General features: G+C 37.9%; 1 protein-coding gene across 6 annotated transcripts in view; it reads right to left on the bottom strand.

The window, feature by feature from the left end:
• Nucleotides 1–15,693, bottom strand: part of DLC1 (DLC1 Rho GTPase activating protein) — a 402,792-nt gene that overhangs the window by 279,711 nt on the left and 107,388 nt on the right. The gene's annotated exons all lie outside the window — the stretch shown is intronic.

The raw sequence follows: 15,693 nt of genomic DNA, 5'->3' as shown, positions 1-15,693 counted from the left end.
GGGCTCGAACCCATGCCCCCTGCATTGGCAGGCGGATTCGTAACCACTGTGCCACCATGGAAGTCCCTCTAGATAGAACTTTAAGTTAGCACTGTAGTTTTACTTCTCTTGGAGTAAAAATAATATCTTAAAATAATACATATGGAACTCAAACTTATGTTCCAGAAAGATACTAAATGTGTTAAAATTTTTCTCCAAAATATCTGTTTGGGTTGAAGGAATGTTCTTGTATGCTGTAAATGCATTATATAGAAACATAATTTAAAAAACATGAAAACATTCTTCCATGGAGAAATATCTATCTATCTATATATCTACGTGTAAATTTATTTAGTTAGAAATATTTAAAAGAAGAAAAAAGCCCTACATCAGCCTGAAAGAGTAACAGAACTTCCCTTATATGTGTAACTTACTAACAACTTGAATTGAATTGAAAAGATGCACAGGGAAGCATATAGCTCATGTCCTTGTAATGTCCCTTGCAATTTATACAGCAAATGGAATTATGGACAATTCACTATGACAATATTCTTCAAGCCAGTTAAGTGAGTAATGTTGTTTATTCTATGTAACTCAGAAATATGCTAGCATAATTGTAAAAAAAATAATAAATACATGATGTAACTAATGAAAAACACTGAAATGATTTAAATTTTGTGCCTCCTGCTTTTAAATGGCATCGTATAGTTTTTGCCACATAATTATTTTCTGGTTTGATGGCAATATTTTAATGAAAGTTTTCAGGCATTTCGTAAGAAAAAATTACATCTAGTACCCTATTACTTCAAAAAGCTTAAAAAATAGTCTATCAGCTTGAGTCTGAACATAAGCAGGTATCCCTGGGGCCTATTCCTGCTGCCCAGGCATCTCCCTAGTCAGAATATATTCCTTTACTCCCCTGAATCAGCCTGACCTAATTCCCTCCATCCATGCTTTATCTGACCATTTGAGACTCAACAGGTGTACTTATCACTGAAACCCATCCTTCTTTATCCCAAGAAGCTACTGAAGTTTCTAGAGCTCAGCCCCAAACTGAACGTCCAGTACTCCTGGCCAGGCAGGGTCCATCCCTGGTCATTGCATTGGACCTCTTTCCCAACACAATTCCCAAGAAATGGACTCTTACGGGAAGGATGTTTCTTCAGTACTTAGAGCAGAAGAAGAAATCAAGCCCCATAATAGACAAAAAATTATGTCACGTAGACCCCAAAGCAGAAAAAAGGGAAAGTCTAGGCAAACTGCTGAACACAGTTTATTCTCTCCGCAAGAATACAAGTATTCATTTTAAACCTGTCATCATCAGTTTTTTTTTTGTTGTGTTCAAATATGTTAATCTACAGCTCAATTGTTGGTCAACATACAAACTATTTTGTAATATTTTAACATGTTACCTGATCAGCCTGTGTTCTGACTTAATGTTTTTAAAGAAAACACATATTTAAATATTTTTCCCTCCTTTGAGGGTTATAAGCTCTGCCTTTAGCTGGGCCTATCGAGGAACTGAAGAGTGGTACTCATTCAATTTTGGGTTGTGTGTACCTATCTTTAGTCCTGTCTGAATACAGTTTCAGTGACTGACAAAAAAGTACCACCATAACCTTGAATTTGTGGTTTCATCTTGTTCAGTGTTCTTATCTCTCAGACAGCAGCAGAGCGGAAATGTGTTCCCTGGCAGTCATAATCACAGCTCAGGACACAGATCCCTGTGATAGGATGATAAAATTGAAGTTGTGATTTAAACCCTAAGGTGACAGATTCGATATCAAAGTGAGTTGGGAGACAGAAAAAAAGAGCAGATCTTGCAAAAAGTATTTGGAGGAGAAAGCATTAGAGCAGGGGTCCCCAACCCCTGGGCCACAGACTGATAGCGGTCTGCAGCCTGTTAGGAACTGGGCCACACAGCAGGAGGTGAGCGGCGGGCTAGTGAGCAAAGCTACATCTTACGCTCCCCATCCCCCCATCACTCGCGTTACTGCTATCCCCGCCACCACCCCCAACCCATCCCGGGTCTGCTGAAAAATTTTCTTCCACAAAACCGGTCCCCGGTGCCAAAAAGGTTGGGAACCACTGCATTGGAGAACTCTCAAAATTTCCCCCGAAGAACCTAATAGCATCAGGAATCAGAAGATATTTGGGATAAAGTGATTTTGGAGAGAGATTTGGGGGTGCTATGAGTTCTCTCCCACATCTTTCCCTATAAGGAAAGCTGAGTAGGGAGCCTGCTCTAATTTCAAGGCTGGTTAAAGGGACTTCAATGGGATCATTCAGACATGGAGAGGATATGTGTCGCTACAGCACGGGGTCCACGGGAGCCTGACAAGACCTGCTTGGGCTGCCTAGCTGGGGATGAGCCAAAGGAAAAGTGGCTGTCCTAGTATCAGGTGAATTCCTAGACTGCTCAGGGAAAAGGCAGTGTTAGTGTTTCTTATGGATCTCAGATGTACCACATGGCATCATTTAAGGACCTGCTCAGAGGGCTGACTAGAGGTGTAAACTGGCCTTAGCAGGGAGAAGGTAAAAATGTCCTTACATTCCTAGGGGCTGCAGGAGAAATAAGGGACCTGCAAAAATAGAAAAGAGAGTTTACATTAAGAGAATTGGAGATACAGTAGCTAATGTCCAGGATGGCTCCCAATGATCGTTTTCTCCTGGTCCACGTGCACTGGTTAGTCCCCTCCCACGTTGATCAGTATTGTACAACCAATAGAATATAACAGACATTATGGTGTGGGACTTTCAAAACTAGTTCATAAAAGGCATTGGAGCTTCTGTCTTGGTCTTTTAGGTTGCTCACTCTGGGAGAAGCCAGCTGCTATGGTGTGAGGACACTAAGGCTGTCTCATGGAGAGACTCATGCAAAGAAAAAGCAATTTGCCAGCTAAGTGAGTAAACCATTTTGGAGGTGGATCTTCCATCCTTAGCCAACACATGACTGCAACCTCATGAGAGGCCCTACAGTACTAGAAAGAACTGCGTGAACAGGCTGCTCCTGAATTCCTGGTCCATGGAAACCATGAGACACGACAGATGATCACTGTGGTTTTAAGCCACTAAATTAGGGTTGATTTGTTATGCAGCAATGGATAACCAATCCAGATTTCGACACTAGGAATGGGGTGCTCCTATAACAAAAAAACCTAAAAACTGACAAAATGTGGGTGTGGCTTTGGGTTCGGGTGGCAGGTGAATGCTAGATGGACCATGAGGGGAGTGATATTGAAAGACTAAAGGACGTCAAAGATACTGTTGCATAAGCATAAGCTGGATGACCTTTGAGGAAGCTTTCAGTTATAGTTTAAAGAATAGCAAGGGAAATGTTATTAGGAGAAAAGGGATCTTTTTTATCTAGTGGCAGAAAGTTTAGCAGTACTGTTGTGTAGTAATGTGGAAAGTAGAAAATGTACCTCGGGTACTTAGTAATCTAGCTAAGGAGATTTCCAAGTTGGGTTAAAGGTGCTGCCTGACTTCTTATTATACTAAAATGCAAAAGGGGAGAGACAGTTTCTTCCCAGTCTCTGTTTCTTCCTAGTCTCTCCAGACAATAAATGTTGCTAAAATTAAGTGGTTTCTGGGTAAGATCAAATCCAGGTTACAGCCAAGACAGTATGGTCTAAAGGTAAAGTCCTCAGATATATCTAAGCTAATACTTCAGAGAACTGTTCAGACAAAAAGCTCTCCAAGGGTTTTTGGGGTATATGTCACAGATCCTTTACATTAAATAATAGAGTTTTTAAGAATCACCAGGGCATTGTCTCTCAGAAGCCTCAACAGGGGTGTCTAAGGTAGAGAAAGGTTTATCTTGAAGAGATTTGTAAGTGTGGCTTTTGTCTAATGGAGTGAGCCCTGATAAGACAAACAGGAAATGTACAAAGTTTTAAAGAGATTGCACTAGTAGAAACATCTCCATCTTGGATCAAAAGATTCAGAGACAGTGCAAAAGCAATAGAAGGTCATGAACCTCCCAACCCTCTACAGGCAGAAACCAAGATGAAAACTGCTCAGCTGCAAAAACGTTGGTCATTTCATAAGAAAAAGGAACGAGTCAAAAGGCAGAACTAAAGGCATCTCAGAAGGCTGAACCAGAAACCACGTAATAGTAGAAATGATTCCCAGCCAAGAACCTTCACGCATATGCCCTGCTGTTTTTTAGACCTTCTATAGACAAGTGGCTTCTAAGTGCCTCACATTTTCCCTTTTTTTGAATGGGGGAGTTTATAGTGGTTCTGCTGTGTCTGTCAAACCGTTGTATGTTGGGTGTGTTCACATGTCTTCAGGTCAAGAGGAACTATACTTGAGGGGCTGTACTTGACGAACTGTACCTGAAGAGTCTCATCTGAACCTGGATCTGATTTATACGACAAGACCTCAGACTTTGCAAAGATGTCATGAGATGAGTCTTAAGGGGGCCTCTGGAGGAGGTGAATGTCTTTGCATGTGGGAGAGACATGACAAATTGTGGTACCCAGTTTTCAAAATGTCCCTCAATAATTTTCACTTTTGTAAACATGCATTTGTTTAGTCCCTTTTCACAATGAACCAGAGCTGGTCTGTGTGACCAACAGAATATGGCAAGCATGCCAGTTTGACTTCCTTGGTTTCTTTTACTCACTCTGGGGGAAGCCAGGTGCCATGTCATGAGGACACTCAAGTAGCCACACTGAGAGACCCACATAGAGAAGAACCAATTTTCTAGCACTCATCTGCCAGTCACATAAGTCAATTTACAAGTGGATCTTGAAGCCCCTGTAAAGCTATTATATGACAGCATCCCAGCAGGCACCTGTCTGCAACCTTATAAAAGACCCTAAGTTAAACCAGAATTTCTCTCAAATTCTGAACTTACTAAAAACCATGAGAAGTAATAAATTATGTTTCAAGCCACAAAGTTTAAATATGATATTTCACACAGCAAAAGATACTGATACAGCAGGTGAGAGATCCTTGAATATCTCCTGGACCCACAGAGCACTCATGCTCTTCCAGTGAGGATTTCTCTGTGCTCCTCTCCCTTTCACCTCCCCGACACAGCTGCTGGCAAGTGACGTACGTGGTGAGCTAGAAAAGGAAGCCAACCCTCCACCCCCAATCTTCCCTGGCTGCAAGCAGACACCTGCCTTAGCAGAACAAAACTAGCAGAACAAAACTAGAAGAGAGGGAGAGCCTTACAGAAAAGGAAGACTGAAATGTTGATTATTATAGGGACAGAACTTTTTCATTTCTGATTCAAGAAAGCAGTACTCCAAAAATTCCATATTTTGGAATTTAAAATGATTGTGTTACTTAACAATATCTGGAAAGAGCCATGAGAGTCCCTAAGTTTTTGTCTAAGCAGGGAGGGAGGAAAGTAGCTGCCATGGGTGTTTGTTGTGGAAAAATTAATCTGTTTTGTGATTTCTTCCATTAGGTGGTACATGTTTAACAAGACTACATTCCTAAAAAAATTAAACAGTGCAAGAAAAGATGATAAATCTTCCCTCAGTAAAACTTCCTCTGCTAGCCTCCCTCTTTCCTTCTTTCCATTATTATCAAAAACATCCTGGAAGCATGTATACTTAAAATGGGTACATTTTATTGTATGTAAATTTTATCTTAATAAGGTTGATTTAAAGAAAAAACACTGCTTTTCCTCCTCATACCTACTTCTGCTTCTTTATTCCTTATCTTAGACAACGACCCTATCATTGTATTACTTTTCCAAGACACAAATTTTGAATCCACACTTAATCCTTCCTTTCTCTCGTCTTTTTTGCAAAAGCTCGGTTTTTAAAGCCTATCAGTTCTACCTCCAATAGTGTATCTTCCCTGTTCCTTATTGTTGTTCCCTTCAGGTCATCACTCTCCCTGGCCTAAATCATTGTCACAAAAGTTTATCTGCTCTTCCTAGCTCTTTTCGATGTCTCCTAGACGCCCTACACTCTGATTCCATTTTTTCCTGCATTTGTGGAGTTCTAGTTCTTTAAAATATAAATCAAATCATTTTGTTTTCTTATTTAAAAGCCATCCTCGCATTTCCCTTAAAGTAGATTTTTTGGACAGGGTATGGAAAGTTATCCACAAACTTGCCCAAAGGCTATTCTAGATACGTTTTCTGCCAGGTAGAGTTATGTACCCCATTCTTTACTCAATTACCAATAAGCCGTGAGGAGACTGCTTTTTTGTTTTCTGATGTTTTTTACACTCTATTCCTTTTCTCCTTTCCTCACCTGGGAAACTCCTAGTTATTATTAAAGACCACATTCCATTGTCATTTCCTCTGGAAGTCTTACCTAAGGGTTCCCGTCTTCTCTAACAGAACTAATACATTTCTTAAACATTTAATCCTTAGATTCGGTATAACTTTATACTTATGTATACTTATTAAGTATGTATACTTATTACATAAGATGTATACTTATTACATCTTTTCATAACCACGTGTTTGCTTACATCACAGAGTGCTCCTCATGAAGGTGAAGGCCATGACATGTGTGGTGGAGACTGCAGAGCTACTCCCAGATTCCCCCTCCAGGGCCGATTCCCCTGCTCCTGGGAATAGTGGCTGCCAATGGTTACATCTGTTTCCCTCTTTGGGAAATGCCCTTGACAGCCAGGAACTGCCTCATTCAAGACTACATCAGTTTCTAGGGGCAGCCTAAGAGTGCAGGGATACAGAGATCCAGCCTCCCTGTCTCAATTTGGGACAACTCTGAAGGGCCATCCAAGCTCCAGAGAGCTGCAGAGAGTTAGCCGAGGTTGCAACTGTTACTGCATTGCAGCTCAGCCAACTCTGCTGTCTGACCAGTTCTGCCTTCCTCACTTCTATGCATGTCTGTCTCCCAAGAACACTCACCAATAAAGCTTCTCCGGCCAATTCCTGGTCCCGGAGTCTGATTCCAAAGATTCCAATCATGTCATTTCCCCCCTCTGTTTTTTCTTAAATTCTATCCCAGTGTCCAGCACAGCTGCTTACACATAGCCATAGTGGGTTCTTATAGTTTTTTGGGGAAAAAAAAGAATTGAGTTTTATAACACTAATGTTCACAACATTAATAGTATTAGAGTTCAGCTACATTATTAATTAGAAAGGTTTTTGTTTAATAAAAAGTAGAATAATTTCATAAGAACATGACTACATCACTTAGATATATTACACATGGATAATAATATTTTTCTTTACATTCTGATTAAATTAAGGGGTTCTAATAAATATTTTAAAAGTTCAATATTATTAGAAACAAAAAAATTGCTCTTTAACAAATATACAAGTCCTTTTTAGTCTATGTAACTACATGAGAGGATATTAGAAATTCAGATAAAAATATTTGTAGAACTATCATCATAGTGTTATATAATATTGTATTTAATACAGAAAAAAACTACAGATGTGCTATAAGTAGGGAAATAATTGCACGATTTTGATATATTCACAAAATTCAAACTGTAAAATTTAACACTTAGTTAATATTTGCTTAGGAAATACATTTAAGTGGAAATTCTACTAGTTCTGAATTCTAAATGTTTTTATCTATTAAAAGTTATTTAAAATTCTGACTTTACTCCCCAATAGACAGTAAAAAATAATGTAAAACTATCTATCTACAGCTCAGTGTCTGCAATATAGAATTTAATAATCTGCTTCAGCAGAATTCCAGACCCAGGCTAAGTCGAGTTGCTCTGATCCAGAGTCTGCTCTCTCTCCCACTTTTTTTGTTTCTTATTGGCACCCAGAGGTTGTTGCCCTGACAACAGAGAAGTTCTGGAGGCAACTTCGCCAGGATGCTCTTGGAAATCAGAGGCTATCTGGACCCAAGAAAAAATTCTCCAATGTTTTCCTCACCCGTATAATTCGTTTAGTCTGGGATTTAAACAAAATTAATGCTATGGATGGATCAAAGAGGATTTTATTCAGAAGGCCAATATATAAAAGGGATAAAAGTAAATAAGTCTGGCTGGGGCAGGGAGAGGAAGGCAGCTCTGGGGGTGCCCAGAGTGCACAATCTGAACAGCACTGATTTATTGTTATTATTGCCTATTTGTATGATTCTCTGCATTTCACAGAATGACTAATGTGGTAAATTCCCATTCAGGAAATTACTATAGTACTTATACAAAGGTAGGGCCTTCAACATGAATCAGCAGAACAACAACAAAATAAAATGGATAAAGCAATCTACAGTAAAAAGGACACAACTGTTTTCATGAGTGTCAATTGATATTCCTTTGAAGCAGTTTACTAATTCAGAAGTTGCCTGGATTACACCAAGTTGTCACAGTGGAAAGAACAGAGAATCACTAAAAAGTGAGAGTGGCAACAATAATCTAAGGCATATGAACCATTCATTCATTCAAAAAAAGAAACTAGCATATAAAATTCTCATTAAATAAGCAGAATATCAAGAATATTGATATTTTTCAAGTGATTGTGCCTTGAAAAAGATAAAGAGTGAAGATAAAGAGTAAATGACACTTCATATTTTTGTTACAACACCAACTGTTTAGATGTGTGATATTCAGAATACTCAAATGCTTGGTTGCTGTTTTTACTTTTTCATTTAGAAACCTGGTATGTGGTAGACAGCTCAAAACTATAGTCACAAAAGCCCTCTGTATAAACTTTGTACAACGTCTACTGAATATTCACACGGAATCCCCAGTTAAACATTTCAACTGACTTTAACTGTCTTTAAGAAGTGAGGGTAGAGGCCACCAAATGCCAGGGGCAGCATTAATTATCAGTCAAAGAATCAAAGTAGGGAATCAGGAAAAGAATGGTAACACTAAATATATAATTAGAACTTGGGGACAACTCTGTTTGAGATGAAGAGAGCTCTGTGAAAATGGCTTATGGGTTATTATTATTGCTCAATGCTATGAATTATATTCTTGGTTGCTGTGATGTGGCGTGCCGTTGGCTTGCCATTTTACATTGCCCAGAAATAACTGGAAGTTGTTATTTCTCTTGGATGAAAATATGAGCTGGATTCGAGAAATAACATCAGCACATGGAAAAACTAAATTTTCCTCATTGTAATGATGATAACATACAAAAGTACTATTCATATGACCAAATCTTCGGTTGCAGAGATTATCACTTTTTTTACTGTTTCTTGCCCTAACGGAATCTGTTCCATTCTTACTGTCCTCTCAGTTTTAGGTTCCATTTTCCCCATCATTCTTTTGGTTGCAGGAGTTCTGCTCCAGACGTCTAATTAGCCAGGTTATTATAAATGAAGCACAAACAAAATAGAAAATCAATTTTTCCAACTCAAAAAATTACTTAAACATCATGTGCTCAGACTTTAGTATTAAGGATCAGTATATCTGGATGCAAGTTGTACTTATTCTTGGCACAGTGAAACTCCTAGATTCTGAGTGAAAAGTCTTAAGTGAGGAGGTTATTGTGGAGATCAAATAATCCATCCCTGGGCTTCTCTGGTGGCGCAGTGGTTGAGAGTCCGCTTGCTGATGTAGGGGACACGGGTTCGTGCCCTGGTCGGGGAGGATCACACGTGCTGCGGAGCTGCTGGGCCTGTGAGCCATGGCCGCTGAGCCTGCGCATCCGGAGCCTGTGCTCCGCAGCGGGAGAGGCCACAACAGTGAGAGGCCCGCGTACCACAAAATAAATAATAATAAAAAAAAATCCATCCCAAACAAGACTATCATGAATTAACATGTAAATAGATTGGAAACAGATATCACTATCTTCAAACACAAGAAATGAGAGAATTTTGAATAATTTTAAATAGAAAAGCAAATGGTTATGAAAAATGTTTCTATTTTTCAAAGCCCAAAGTTAATGAATTACATATTTATTATTTCAAAATCCAGAATATGTGAATGGAATCCTCTACACTTTAGAATCAGAATTCTAAGAAATATCTCATTATAATAATCACAGAATGATTTCCTTTTTAGAAACATTTTTTCCCCAGCTCTCTGGTGGCTCAATTTTCCCTAAAAAAGCTATAAGATTTGGCTTATTTTTCTTTCTCATAAACAATGAGGATCTTAGTGAATAAATACTTCTTTAAAAATCCACATACTTTAATGTTATTGCTTGGCTATGTCAAAATTAAATTGCCACGTTCAAAAGCATTACAATCAAAGGCATTTTTCTAAGACCATTACATTTTTATTTGCAAAGTGGTAAATTGTACTAATTCAAATTTTTTGATGTTTCAGACTAAACTTTAAGAATTCTATGTGTGTCATTTTTCCTTTTACTATGCTATTTTCTTTACTTATCATATGTGACATTATGAAATACTCTTTAAATTCTAGTCAATTTTACATGTTACCTAACATTTTTCCCCCAAGAGTTCAGTAAAAAGGAGTATTTGCAGTTCCCATTTGTAAAAAAGACAATGTTTTATCCCTTTATTTTGTTTTAAATAGTGAGCAGCATTAGAGAAAATCACTAGCTTTGTTAAAAAAATCTGATAATCACTTAAGCAAAAATATAGAATATCCTGGTAAAACAAAATAGGGACCTACTAAAATTCTGCATATGAATTGCGTTTTAAATGATACTTGAGAGTAATGTGATTTGGACTCCTGAATCTACACGCTATTTTTCAATTTTAGTGCCTACCATTTAATATGTCACAAGCATAATGACTTTAGCTAAATGATCACATGTATGAGATATGTGATTGCATTTAGATATAAAACCTGGTTTACATTGAAAGTAATTATGAGGAACCTCTGATGGTTTTTCTCTTCTTTCTTGAATCAGCCTTAATTTCCTTAATATGCTGTATAATTGGGACTAATGCCAACAACATTTTATAGTTTCATAGCAGATTAGACCATATCTCATTGGGTGAAAAAAGGAAAAAAATAAGATCCTGTTTTTAAATGACTTAAACATTAACAGCATTCATTAAAAATAACGTAATGTCAAAATTCATACACAACGTCATCACCCTCCTTTTTACCTCCACTTCAAAATATTTATGCTTTTTAGGGAGGACAATACTATTGACAAGTGAATGTCAGACCCAAAAATTATTGTTTGCTTCCATCATGCCAGAGGGGAGAAAGATAATAGACTGTATGTAAGTGTCTCACTAAGTTGACTATAGCATAAACAGTTGTGTTTCAGAGTCACATTGAGAGATTTTTTTTTTCTTCAACAATAGGTTACACTGACCATGCAATTTGAGAAATTGTTGGCAAAAGAGGCTAAAATATCAGGTTTACTGTGGCATTGGAGTACCACCTTTTTTAAAGTCATCTAGAAACGATCATGAACTTGCAGTCAGGACATACTCCTGAAGCTTTATTTCGGTCACACTCCAGCAGCATTTAGGCAGGATTTACTCTGAACCATTCTTGGGAGGAGTTGGCAGTCTCTGGCATTCAGCCTGCCCTCAGCTCCCACCCCCTCCATGAGCTGCTGTCTCCACCCTCATCTATCTCATGGATATTTTGGTGGTAATGATGAAAAGATTAGGGGTGTATTCGGTCTGTGGAATTAGAGCTACTGTTGCCAGCTTGAGCTGGAATAAGATATATTTGTCTTTTTTCATCTTGTAGCAATTACAATAATGAAGGTTAATAATTTCTGCTGTTTTTTAACATCTTAAAAGGAGGGTTATTTTGTAATTCCAACATTCAATACATTCTGATATGAATGCTGGTATCTTCTAACATTCCTTTAGATAGTTTAGGATACACTCAAAACTATCTAGCTGGGGTTCCCAAATGCCCAAATGATTGAGGTTCTCATTCTGGTCGTTAGAATTCTATCACATGGCAACTAGTGGGGTTGTCTTCTCTATGAAGCTGATGTTACTATACACAGCAGAACACCTTCTCTGTTCCTCCAGTACTTATTTTACAAATAAAATATGTTGTTTTTCTTATCTCAGCCTTGGTCTCTTTCTTCAGAAATGTATGATTAATACTAATTTAATGACCACCTACACTAATCAGTATCTTTAAGAAAAACAACAACCACAACAAAACCTGTGGGGTTTTAGTGCCCAGCTTTAAAATCTTTCATGTAACAATCCTATATTAATTAATGCAGGAACAACTCAAGCAACTGAATACCGGTTAGAGGGATGTCATAATATTGTTCTGCAGTGAATGAAAGCACTGTATAAAAAATGATATGACTACACATGCGTTGTTCGCAGAAGTGTCTAGTGTGAAAGGCATGAGACTGCCTCGAAGGAACAAAACCAAGAATTTAAGAAAGAAATTGATGATATTTTTGGCATTAAGCACCAGACCTTGTTTTTACTAATGTGTTTTTTGGTAGTGGATATCCTACCTTTTAACTTTTAAATTTTTTTGTGTCAAATACATTTCAGAAATCTACTTTAATGCTCAATTTTCAGCATGATATATACACAGTATTTATGAAAAATCTGAAGATTACTCATTGGTCCCCTTCTAATAATAAATATAAAAGTAGAAATCTCATTGAAAAATTGGCACTTAGAAATCCAAAGACCTTACACACAAAAGGAAAGCCAAATATTTGTGGTAGTCAGTCACCATTATAAATAGGTTCATAGCAGCAAATCAAATGTAACTTTAAATAATTCTGAAATGAAAGTAAGCATTCTGTAAAAATGTGACACTATGGAGCAGAAGGCTGGTTCATTTTAGGTGGATGTTAGAAGTAGGTGTTCTTTGAATTTAATGTTTCTACTTAATATTAAAATTGAAATTTTAGTTCATAGTGAAAAGAACAGCTTTGTAGGATACTAGAGTTTTCTTTCTTTTCACAAAGTAGCCAGGCTGCCATTATTCCCAAAGCTCCAAATTGAGGGGAAAAGTGTCTGTTTAATATCTAATAAAATAGGTAAAATTCTTCATTCTAATATTTTAACCCAGGAAAAACTAAAAACATAAAATTGATCCATGGCTCAAGACTTACTTTCTAACTTTAGTAAAAAGGAAATACTCAAAATAGTAATAACACCAAAACCAGCATAAAATAAAACACACACATGCTCATATTAAAGCAGCCCTTCCACCAACACAGAAGCCTGTTTTTCAAGCTTACTTTTTTTTTTTAATCTTTATTGGAGTACAGTTGTTTTAAAATGTTGTGTTAGTTTCTATTGTACAGCAAAGTGAATCAGCTATATGTATACACATATCCCCTTTTTGGATTTCCTTCCCACTTAGACCATAGAGCACTGAATAGAGTTCCCTGTGCTATACAGTAGGTTCTCATTAGTTATCTATTTTATACATAGTATCAATAGTGTATATATGTCAATCCCAGTCTCCCAAGCTACTTTTTAAATTGGTCATTTTCTTTACGAAATTTCCTAAAAGTCAGTTGCCTTTGATAGCAGAGTGTTTTCTTCCCCTCTGGGTACTTCTTGTGGCCAGTTAGAGAATTTGACTAAACTAGAGTTCAGTAGCTGAACAGAGTTGCATTTCCAGTTGTCTAACTCCACCTGCAGTATTGATCAAGATGTGTTAAATAGGTTTTGGGTGTCTTGAAGTGGAATATTGTATTTCAAGGCTGAGTCAATTGCATAATGATTCTCATCACTCACTGACTAGTGAGTTGTGGCATCACTACGAAGTTGTGATCGTGTGCCCAGGTCACACCTGAACAGCTGGATACATCTTCACTTCTGATTTTATTCCAAGTTGCCAACTTTTCAGTTAATATTTGATTTGCAGTGCATGAAAAAATACGCTTCTGTTCAACAACTGATTTTAATTATTTCTTAATTTTGCCTGTGGGGTGAATAGTTTGGTCAACTGATACGGCAAAACATGAACAATTTGAAAAAGGACCCATTATAAAGTACTCTAAGGGATTAAAGCCCTAGGAAAACTGATGGTTTTATGTTTCTCATTCTAAAACTTTACTGAAGATGGTTACCATAAAAATATGTACATTGCTCAATGGAAATATATTGACCACATTTATAAGCATGGGAGCATTGAAAAAAGACTAAGGAACTGCACACAGAGTTGTAGCAATGGTTACAAACTATAAGGTGACTACACTCTAAAATATGTACGTTTCAAGGGAGAAATAGTGGATACCAACAGTAATTATTCTAAAGTAAAAGATGAACACAGAAAAAATGTTAGAGTGAAAAGAACACTCTTAGGGACAAAGAAGGCACTTTAAAAAGCTAATTTAAGCATAAATACCTTTAAAAAAGGGAATTCACCTTCCTTTCTACTTCTTTTTTTAAAAAAATACATTTATTTCTTTATTTTATTTTTGTTTGCATTGGGCCTTCGTTGCTGTGCGTGGGCTTTCTCTAGTTGCAGCGAGCGGGGGCTACTCTTCGTTGCAGAGCTCAGGCTTCTCATTGCAGTGGCTACTCTTGTTGCAGAGCACGGACTCTAGGCACGCGGGGTTCAGTAACTGTGGCACGTGGGCTCAGTAGTTGTGGCTCGCGGGATCTAGAGCGCAGCCTCAGTAGTTGCGGCACACGGGCTTAGTTGCTCTGTGGCATGTGGGATCTTCCCAGACCAGGGCTCGAACCTGTGTCCCCTGCACTGGCAGGCGGATTCTTAATCAGTGCTCCACCAGGGAAGTCCCTCTACTTACTTCTTATATGTCAGCCCCACACCTGTCCCCAGTGTTCAAAAAGCCAACGCTCCAATTGTTCCCAAACCTTCAAGCTAAAACTTTTTTTTTTTTTTTTTTTTTGCGGTACGCGGGCCTCTCACCACTGTGGCCTCTCCCGCTGCGGAGCACAGGCTCCGGACGCGCAGGCTCAGCGGCCAAGGCTCACGGGCCCAGCCGCTCTGCGGCATGTGGGACCTTCCCGGACCGGGGCATGAACCCATGTCCCCTGCATCGGCAGGTGGACTCTCAACCACTGGGCCACCAGGGAAGCCCCAAGCTAAAACTCTTAAGAGGCTTTTATCTTTTCCCTTAATAAGAACGTGGTAAAATGAGATTGTTGAGTTTCATATTTGAATTTTGCATTTCAACCTTCTCTAGCGATTGTGGAAGAGAAGAGCAACACGTCACTGCAGTCTGCCCATTGGCACACATTATTTTTCACCCTATTTTTTCAGTGTACCGCAAAATAGCATTGGGTAGTATGTCATTGGTTCCTCCTATTTCCTGTATATACAGCACTACCATACAGCATGTCATTGCATTTCATTGTTTACATGCCTCCCTCCCTTGCTAGACTGTGAGATATTTAAAGACAGAGAATATATTTTTATTGCTCTCCAAGTCTTTTTTATCTTGCATAACACACGGCACATCGTAGGTGTTCAATAAATATTTATTCCATCAAAAATACTCTAGATATTCTTGCAGTTGAACATACATACTACATTTTAAATTCAAGTTTTCTCTTTTTAGTTTTATTTCAGATTTGCCTTTTATTTTAAAGGCAGGCAGAAAAGCAATCCAAACTTGTTTCTCTGTGTTAAGCTAACATGGGCATTTAAAAAATAATACGACACTATGATTTTCACTAAACTAGGAAAGGTTATTTTGGAGCTACTGGGACTTTAGATATTTGAAGTAGTAATTACTTCCTCCATAAATGTTACCTTTAGAGTCAAATACTGCTTTCCCGTTGCAGTTCAACTTTTTACTTAAAGGAAAATGTCTTCTATTCACAAGTCACTGTGCTATACTATTACATGTAGTGATTCTCCTTTTCATTTGTTTTGGTAGCATTGTAAAGTCTATGAAGCATCATAATAATAACAATAGTAGTTTACATTTTTTCAGTATTTTTTCTGTGCCAA

This window comes from Tursiops truncatus, chromosome 21 (genome assembly GCF_011762595.2).
Source record: "Tursiops truncatus isolate mTurTru1 chromosome 21, mTurTru1.mat.Y, whole genome shotgun sequence".
NCBI lineage: Eukaryota > Metazoa > Chordata > Mammalia > Artiodactyla > Delphinidae > Tursiops > Tursiops truncatus.
The sequence above is the reverse complement of the archived record's forward strand: the minus strand, read 5'-3'. Positions and strand labels throughout refer to the sequence as shown.